Source organism: Silene latifolia, chromosome 4 (genome assembly GCF_048544455.1).
Source record: "Silene latifolia isolate original U9 population chromosome 4, ASM4854445v1, whole genome shotgun sequence".
NCBI classification, from domain to species: Eukaryota; Viridiplantae; Streptophyta; class Magnoliopsida; order Caryophyllales; family Caryophyllaceae; genus Silene; species Silene latifolia.
Genome location: NC_133529.1, coordinates 15,944,088 through 15,954,615, shown reverse-complemented (window position 1 = coordinate 15,954,615; position 10,528 = coordinate 15,944,088). Strand labels below are relative to the sequence as shown.

At 32.5% G+C, this 10,528-nt stretch overlaps 1 long non-coding RNA gene across 1 annotated transcript; it reads left to right on the top strand.

The window, feature by feature from the left end:
- Positions 1–514: 514 nt before the first annotated feature.
- LOC141653108 (uncharacterized) lies at positions 515–2,455 on the top strand. The gene is made up of 2 exons (XR_012547341.1): positions 515–1,241; positions 1,860–2,455. It is a non-coding gene; the product is annotated as an uncharacterized LOC141653108 (long non-coding RNA).
- The last annotated feature ends 8,073 nt before the right edge of the window (positions 2,456–10,528 follow it).

Sequence of the window (10,528 nt, the reverse complement as noted above, 5' to 3'; positions counted from 1 at the left end):
TGGCTATAGACATTTTGATCTGGTTAATTACGGTTACTTGTTACAACTTACATGCTAAGCTCGAGTCTTCACTTCAGGTGGCGGGTCAGATCCGAGTATATTTTGTGCCAATTTCATCAGGTCTAGGCACAATGATGTGATAAATACAAATATATAGATCTGACAAAATTGACTCAATCCACATCCTAACCCCCGAACTCATAACCTGAGCTTTATTCAAAGTATCAACCTGAATTGTTTATTGTTACGAACTGAATTTTTACCCATAAAAAACCTTGTTAATAGTCAACTCGAACCCGAGATGACTCCATTCAATCTAATCTGATTCTTACAAACCCGAAAATAATCCGACCTGAAATAACTTAAACCAAACCTAGCTCAATTAATATTTTTACCTTATCTTACCTAGACAAATGAGAATACTATGATGACCCGGTACACCGAGTATAAGAAAATACCAAATAATAATAAAAAATCATTTATAAATGGTGACCCACAGCCACCACCAATAATTGATCATTCTCTAAATCCTCCCTGTACTCTTGCTGGCAATTCTTCTCTTCTCCCCTGTTTTTATTCCTCCATCTCATTTATTTTTCCCAATTCCTCATTTCTCCTTCTTCCATCTCCTAAACCCTGAATTACTCCTTCCCAAATCAAATGATATATATACACATACACATAAATAATATTTATCATAATTAAACTCTAAAAACACAAGTCAAACACCAAAAACAATAACAATCATAATAATAATGACAAATAAAACCTTGTCAAAAATACCCATAACCCTAACCATATGGTTATTAATCACAACAACGTTTACGATATCCGACACGGTTTCCATATACGACGCGTTAGCCTCCCACGGGCTGCCAATCGGGTTACTACCGAAAGGGGTTAAGGGGTTTACTATACAAGAAGACGGCCGCTTCGAAGCGCACTTGGATCAAGTTTGTCGGTCTAAATTAGACAACCAGTTTGAATATAAAAAGGATATTTCGGGTCGGTTGAGTTACGGCCGGGTCGGGAACTTGACCGGGATGGAATCTTTGGAGTTGTTTGTATGGGTTTCGGTTAATGGGATCCGGGTTGATATTCCTAATTCGGGTCGGATTCATTTTGATCTTGAAAAAGGTGTTCATAAAGAACTTAGTGTTTCGTTGTTCGAAACTCCGGCCGATTGTATTGCAGTTTCGAATCCTCCTTCCCTGGAGCTTGACCGTCTTTTGACCATTAAGGTATAATCACTTAATTTAATTGACCGTACAGAACATTTGTTTACCTTTTCTCTTTATTTGTTTGTTTACTTTTTATTTTCTTTTACTCAAAGGTAAGCAAATAATTGGAACCTAATATGTTTTAGTTGTCTGATTTAATTTTAATTTTTTTTCTAATGTTACATACATTTTCGTAAATTTGTTTTTATATTACGGTTTTTCTAATGTACAAATCCTTTTTCTAATTAGCTTTTTATTTTGCGTTTAGAAAAACCATTTATATTAAATCAAGTTCCGCAATAGCAGAAATAGCTAGCGGGCGTATATTATTACCCGGATGTTACTGTTTTTATGCATTTTTGCGATGTTTTGCTCTTTTCCTCTAAAATAGTAAAAGTGACCCCATTTATTTGGGCATGCTTAACTTTTGCTGTTTCTTTTGGGAAAAAGTTCAATAGTATGTTTGGTTAACTAATATTCCCAAGGAGAGAAACAACTCCGTAACAAGAGCTATAGTCTAGCGCGTGTTTATTGCAAAAACACTCGCCAGACTATAACTAGAGTTGTTTCTCTCCTTGTAAGTTATGTTTGGTTTGTCATAGTGTTACTGATGTGATTCATTTGATCATTTGATTGCAGGGAGTGGATAATGTTCTAGAATACCGTCGATTGGGAAAGAAAACAAGTCGGAAAGATGTAATGTAATGTAGTAGAGACGACGATGGAGGGGAATGAAAATGACTTGGTTGCGGGGTGTCAATGTTGTTAATCATTGTATATTTGTGTTTGTTCATACCGTGTTCTACGATTGCTTGCGTTTCTTTGTGTATAGTGCAGAGTCTCCGGGAACTAAGTCTTGGTTCCTGCCAAAGCAATTTTGAGCCGTGATTTTGGATGAGGGTAAATACTAAAGGGGCATTTGAGTAAACAACATGTCGCGAAGTTGAACGCGTTCGAGGAAGGCCCCGGAGTTGGATTGGATATTGTTGAGGTACACGAAGAATGTCTCGAGGATGCGATTTCAAATCGGTATAATTAGTAATTTTACATTCTGCCCAATATTGCTTTGTATGTTCAGATTCTTACCTATATGAGCTGATTATGTGGTTCTATATAGTCTACTCATGTAGTGTGAAAAATAGCCGGTGAGAAAATAAGATTTATAGATATTATTATTACAATAATAATTGCTTCAATAATTCAAATCAAATAAATTATTTATTGGTCCTACTCAACTATTTTGTGCCAGTATTGCTGTTTGATGAATTGTTCATGTTATTTGGTTTATGCAACCATTTGGGTAACATGGCCGACGATAATTTCATGTGTCAACTGTCTCATACAAGATCGATTATTGTTCGGCATTTAACACAATCATTTGCTTACAAGTTGAAGTCATTGTTTATAGGTTAAAAAGCTGAATGATGCTTTAAGGAACATTATAGCTTGGAGTAGTTTAATAATCCAACTTGGTCTTAGCAATGTCCTTACTGTCTTTCTTCAATAATTTTCATAAGATTCTTTATTTTGGTTGTCCTCTATTATATACAAGCATTTTTTTTTTCTTTCTTTCTGTATCTAAGATTTATGAAACACATATTCTCATTGAAGACGGACATATCTGTCAAAAGCTGAAGACGGGTCAAGTAATACCCAAGTGGGTAGATAAGACAAAAGCAAATGTTACTCCCTAGGCATTTTGCTTTTGTCTTATCTACGCAGTTGGATATTACTTGACCCGTCTTCAGCTTGTGACGGATATGCATGTCTTCAATGAGACTTGTTGTTTATGAAAACTAGCTAGCGCCACCAGATGGTATTGAGGGTTGTGACCGTTACTTTCTAGAAGATGATTTCAAGCTTTGCTTTCCAATTTCCATTTTTCTACCTAAATTGTTAGCTGTTATGACAAGTATGGTTGTGTCATATAGGAGTTATGACAATAATCCAAATGCTTAGGGATACTTTACTTTTGGGTCACTTCCACTTGAAGATCTTCCTTATGAAACTTGAATTTGAAGCACATTACTCCTATTATAGTCTATCTTAATTGTACAAGAAACCTAGTAAAGGAAGAACATGTTAATTATCGGGTTTTTTCGCGAGACGTGACAGTTACATCATGGAGTATATATGACAAGTTTTGAAACTTCCTTTGGTATTACTTCTAAAGAAGAAAGGTTATGAGCTTGATGTTGTGTTTGCAAGTAGTGTAGGACTCCTTCAACATCATACTTATTACTATAATTGACCTTCCTTTTTCTTACAATTACTTTTGGAGAAGTAAGGTTAGACATGCATTCTTTTGTTAATAGATGTGACTTGTGGTAAAGTTATTTTGCAAATTATTCTTCATGTTAACATCACTCTTGATTTAAATGTCTCATATTCTTCCACTTTCATGTACTCCTCCTTTCATTTCCCTCATTTAGCCTATTTTCGACATTTAACTCGTGTAGTCTCGATATTAAATGTAGTTTTCTTAACATTTTATATTTCAAATGACCACAATATCCATGTCGATATCATCCATTAATGAAAAATAGCAGTAGCTGAGCTGGTAAACTGGTAAACTGGTAAAGTCAGGAAGGATGGTACTCATGAGTTCCTAGGTTCAAACCTCGTCAGTATCATATTCGCCAATTATATGTGCGATTTCAAACACCGATACTTATAATAACCGTCTAACCTATTACTCCCTCTTTTTAAGTCATTTTTATACGTTAGTTTAATTTATTTTTGCACAATTTGAACAAACGTATGAAAATGACTTGAAAGAAGACAGGACCGTAAATGAATTATTTGAGATAATGTATAACATCAATCTTATAAATGAGTACTATTTGATTACCCAAGAATCTTAGGATTAAGTTAGAGATGTTGACATGTAGCATTACCCAAGAATCTAGAGATCAATTATAGATATGAAAAAGTTCTGAAAGTCATTAAATGTTGTTGTATAACTCTGTGCTTATCTTCATCATATGATAAGCAACAGCAGACTACTGAAGCCAATCTTTAAAAGATTCTTTCTGTTTTATCAAAAAACAAACACGTAAATAAAATCAATCATTTGTGATATATATACTGGAGTTGCTTTCAGTTGTTCATCAGTGCTCAATAAAGGTTGGTGTCTTTCCTGGAGGACTGGATGCTTGTTTTAGAATATTCTTGTAGCTGATAACTATGTGGCACTGGTCATTTGTGTCTTATACTCTTGTCACAAGTATATGATTGTCTACCTGAGTATTTTAATCGGTCCGATTAATTTTTATTGGAAAATGAGTCGGTCTCGTGATTACTATTTAATCGCATTTAATTTGAAAGGTTTAAGTCTGGATTCGAGCTGGGTAGGACCGTTAGTGCGATAAATATCTTTCTCGTGAGTTTTAACACTGCATTCCCAAGATTTGAACTCGGGACTTCTGATTAAGCTAAAATAACCTGTACTAGTAGATTGAATGTTTTAAGTTGTCTAACATTTTGATAGTAACTCTTTTAGTTAGTCACTTGAGTGACATTGTCGCATGTATTTAGTGACCGTTTTCTATTATTAGTAAGTGGCCATTTTAGTTTCAGTTGTGATATTTTCTAACAAAGAAGTTATAAGTAGAAGGTTGGTTGTACATGAGATAGGTAAGCATAATTATGTTGTAAGAACGTCTTCTGTAATGTTTTTAGTACATTGACAACAACTACCGTTGGTGACATAGCCACATAGGCACCAAAGCACAGAAAACTACTATAATTCCAATTTTTCTAGCTAAGTCACTGGATATCATACAAAAAGCCGTAATTTTCCGCTTTCTCGGTATCCTATACGGGGTTGTTGAAAAAAGATGGTTGATCTATTCTTAATTAACATGCAACAAATTTGTTATGTTGCAATTTGCAAAAAGTGGTTGAATTAATTAAACTACTATATACCCTCCTAATACAAGGTAGATAGGTAGGTATAAGTATAATTAAAGTTTACCTAATACCCTAATCATCATAAACTTTTGTGTAATGAAACTCTCCACCTAGCATTCCGAATGACATAAAACCACACACACTTTCCATTTTATTATCATAGTGTTGTCGACATTCCACGATCCAGGGTCACCTATAAGGTTGCATGTGCCATGAAAAACATTTAGGGTGGGAAATTTGTTACACATTTAATGCTTTGCCTTGGTGCTTTTTTTGCCCGTGCCTAAACCTTAATGGGGTTCCCTATTGAAACTTTTTAACCTTTTTGTCATGTCACAAATCTCGAGGAGATGTTTAAGGGTCTTCCTGTTTATTGAACTCGATCTGTCTAACTGACCTGTTAAGAAAAAAAGAGTATAGAAGATATATTTCTAAAATTATAAAGTCCAGTCTACTAACCTGTCTCAAATCAGCTTTCCTATTTATTTATGGAATGTGGAAAGAAAATACAAACTGACTCAAACCCAAATTTCATCACCTCGCCTCTGTTACTTATTATTTCATGTATTATGAAATGATTTTGTAAATAATTGTGTTTATTTTTATGGGTCTTCGTTTTCTTAACCAGACTCTTTTTACATAATTATAGCGTAAAATAATTTCCCAATAAAAGGAATTGATTGACTATATATACTTTATACTATACCTAGGAGTTAGGAATTTGCATCGGTCGAAACCAACCAGACTAGACCACACCGAAGACCGAAAATAAAAATTTGGTGACTAATACTTTCGGTCTTTGATCGGACCAAAGCCGAAATATTTGGTGCGGTCCAGTATTAGATTGAAATTGATCTAACACAACTTTTTCAATGTTTTGATATAAGATAATTTCAATTTAATTTCACTAAATCAAATGCATTAAATAATTAGATGATTGTTTTTATGAAAATAATGAATAATAGTACTAATTTATAACGTTTTTTGAAGATAAAGTTTTCATTTGATTCATAAATTTTAATGACTAGTTGGAAAGCCCGTGCGATGCACGGGGCTCCCATTAGAATTATCTGTACAAATATATTCTTAAGTTGATAAAAAAAGGTCCAACAATGTTGAATCATTAATGTAAAAAAAAAAATTGTTGTTGGTGTACGTAGTTGTATAGTTGATCACCGATAAATTATTAGTGCTTTTAACATAAATGTTTTGCCGTTCAGTAGTATAACATCAAGATATACTTATATTATGTAGTTAACTTTTTCATTGTCACAAGCACATCCGGTTTTAGTTAAATACAAGACGCTATATCTATAACACATGCTGCAAAACACAATAATGAACCTTTAATAACGAAGACATGCCTTTATAAGTTTTGCAAATTATTTTCACCAACAACTACGTAATACTGAATGATGTTACGTAAAACAACATGTATCATAATTATATATATTTAGTGTATTCAGAGAAAATGTTAGATCTCTTACAACATAATTTTACCTTGACTATCTACATACAACTAAGAGCATTTGATCCTTATAAACTTCTCACAAAATCAAATCCAAATTGAATTCTAATATAATTAGTAGTCTAAACAACAATCAATCAAAAATATATGTGATTCTTTTACATAAAATGCAAAGGGCACCTAGTAGTATCATATGTGACAATAACATTATCTAGTAGTTTATGACATCATCAAAATCGTTGGGTTACCAAATTAGTATTTTAGGGCATCGCTGAAAATGTTAGTTTAAGTTACCATGGTCTGGTAATATAAAACTATTATATTTAATAAAAATTAAAACCCTGCTGAAAATGGGGGCAAACAAAATTTGGGGGGTTGCTTTAGATGAAGTTTGATTAATTATCAGTTTTATAGCAAAAACACAACGAAAGCGTTGTGCATTTGTTATCATCTATATCAGTTGTATAACATTCAAAAATATAGTTGGACTATAGAGTTATCGTTATTATTGTCTCACGCACTTTCGGTTTTTAACCAAAATAGTCTTTGACTATTTACAGTTAAAAATACTTGTCCTTAAACTTTCATGCAAAATATATAATAGGACACGTAAACAATGTCCTTTGTGTGCCGTAAGCGTTGATACATTTGGTCTTTATTATCGATGAGAACCTTAATTAATCCCTCTGATAACATTGATCTTGACCCTTTTACGTAAAGCTGGTCATTACTAAAAAGTAGTTTTGGCAGATAAATTTAGACATTATTAAGTGACTGTTTCCGCTTAAGAATGAAAGGAATCTTTATCCTCGGCTTCTATACCTTTTTCCGACTTTGGAACTCGTAATTATCTTCACTTCTACTATGATTTTTCCAAAGCGATTGATACTATGACAGGTCCCGTTTCATAATCCTCTTACGGAGTTAATGTTCCTCAACAACATAACTGATATGCCACACTTGGTATTGTGGTAGAGCTTACCATTATGATTATATTAAATAAAAAATGTATCATGTACATTCTCTTCCCTTCTTAAACATATTCACTTTGCTTCTTAGCGGGCCAAATTTGTATAACTTTGACCATTAATATGTGAAAATCATGGTCAAACTAATGCATTGACGACTGTTTAAAAACAATACAAAAGATCATTGCGAAGAGGGTGAAGTAAATTAATGTGAAAATCCGAAAAGATAATGAATTTTGCTCCTTAAGTCTAACCCTACTAAAGTACAATACCAAGTCTCGCATAACGAAGACAAAAAACGACTGCTAAAAGCAAGGATGTTATACAGGGGAGGGGACGTGACGGTTGTAGGTCTTCTCACGTGTTGCGGGTAAAAATATTTTAAAACTATAACTCACTCAACTTGTGGAGATCTTAAAATAGTTTTATATTTGTTTATTTTATAGCTTTTTCAAATAATTCTCATAATATTTTTACCCATGTCTAACACTTATAGTTAGCATGATTTAAAATTCAGTTTTAACCTAAAACTTTATTTATATTCGCTGCATTCAAGACAAATGCGACATAATTGGACACTTACTTGTGATAGAATTTCCCTTTTTATCAAATTTGCTTCTTCTTATTGCAGAGCTAACAATTTTTATTCTTATGTGAAAGGCTCACGTTTATTTTAAACCAATCGCTTATTATTCTGTTCCTCATGACTATGAGAAAATGCTAGATCTCTTACAACATAATTTTACCTTGACTATCTACATACAACTAAGAGCATTTGATCCTTATAAACTTCTCACAAAATCAAATCCAAATTGAATTCTAATATAATTAGTAGTCTAAACAACAATCAATCAAAAATATATGTGATTCTTTTACATAAAATGCAAAGGGCACCTAGTAGTATCATATGTGACAATAACATTATCTAGTAGTTTATGACATTATCAAAATCGTTGGGTTACCAAATTAGTATTTTAGGGCATCGCTGAAAATTTTAGTTTAAGTTACCATGGTCTGGTAATATAAAACTATTATATTTAATAAAAATTAAAACCCTGCTGAAAATGGGGGCAAACAAAATTTGGGGGGTTGCTTTAGATGAAGTTTGATTAATTATCAGTTTTATAGCAAAAACACAACGAAAGTGTTGTGGCATTTGTTATTATCTATATCAGTTGTATAACATTCAAAAATATAGTTGGACTATAGAGTTATCGTTATTATTGTCTCACGCACTTTCGGTTTTTAACCAAAATAGTCTTTGACTATTTACAGTTAAGAATACTTGTCCTTAAACTTTCATGCAAAATATATAATAGGACACGTAATTTGGTAAATTTGTGAAAACTTCTTTGTAAACAATGTCCTTTGTGTGCCGTAAGCGTTGATACATTTGGTCTTTATTATCGATGAGAACCTTAATTAATCCCTCTGATAACATTGATCTTGACGCTTTTACGTAAAGCTGGCCATTACTAAAAAGTAGTTTTGGCAGATAAATTTAGACATTATTAAGTGACTGTTTCCGCTTAAGAATGAAAGGAATCTTTATCCTCGGCTTCTATACCTTTTTCCGACTTTGGAACTCGTAATTATCTTCACTTCTACTATGATTTTTCCAAAGCGATTGATACTATGACAGGTCCCGTTTCATAATCCTCTTACGGAGTTAATGTTCCTCAACAACATAACTGATATGCCACACTTGGTATTGTGGTAGAGCTTACCATTATGATTATATTAAAAAAAATGTATCATGTACATTCTCTTCCCTTCTTAAACATATTCACTTTGCTTCTTAGCGGGCCAAATTTGTATAACTTTGACCATTAATATGTGAAAATCATGGTCAAACTAATGCATTGACGACTGTTTAAAAACAATACAAAAGATCATTGCGAAGAGGGTGAAGTAAATTAATGTGAAAATCCGAAAAGATAATGAATTTTGCTCCTTAAGTCTAACCCTACTAAAGTACAATACCAAGTCTCGCATAACGAAGACAAAAAACGACTGCTAAAAGCAAGGATGTTATACAGGGGAGGGGACGTGACGGTTGTAGGTCTTCTCACGTGTTGCGGGTAAAAAAATTTTAAAACTATAACTCACTCAACTTGTGGAGATCTTAAAATAGTTTTATGTTTGTTTATTTTATAGCTTTCTCAAATAATTCTCATAATATTTTTACCCATGTCTAACACTTATAGTTAGCATGATTTAAAATTCAGTTTTAACCTAAAACTTTATTTATATTCGCTTCATTCAAGACAAATGCGACATAATTGGACACTTACTTGTGATAGAATTTCCCTTTTTATCAAATTTGCTTCTTCTTATTGCAGAGCTAACAATTTTTATTCTTATGTGAAAGGCTCACGTTTATTTTAAACCAATCGCTTATTATTCTGTTCCTCATGACTATTATAGAGTATATTTATAATTTTTACTATAATGTCTAATTGCTAATATTTATTCTAAACCAATAGTTATTTATATATTCTAACAATCAAGTTTATAAAATTAAAAGGAACTTGAGATTAACTTCTAACAATAGGCTCAAAAGCAAGTAAACATGGGCATATAAATAAGAAATTAATTTGATATGAGAAAGGTCGGGAGATTATGAAAAGTCTCATATTTAGTCTCTGTTTCTATGAAATAAGTTTAAGCTTATTTGACCAAAATTTCATTTATCTTAATTTCTTAGAAGTATTTGATAGATAAATTATTTACCAAAATAAGAGTAGCGTGTGAGAAATAAGTTACCTGTTTGTTATTTTTAATCCTTCAATTTACAAATAAAAGGGTACGGAAGACTGATCTCTCAATAACTTATTGAAAGACCTTCTCTCCCAAGTTTAGTGTCAATTTAAAATATTAAATATGGGGTACTTATTATATCTTTTTATGTTATTTTACTAAAAAACAGCTACCTTTTGGTTAGTTTTTCCAACATTTTC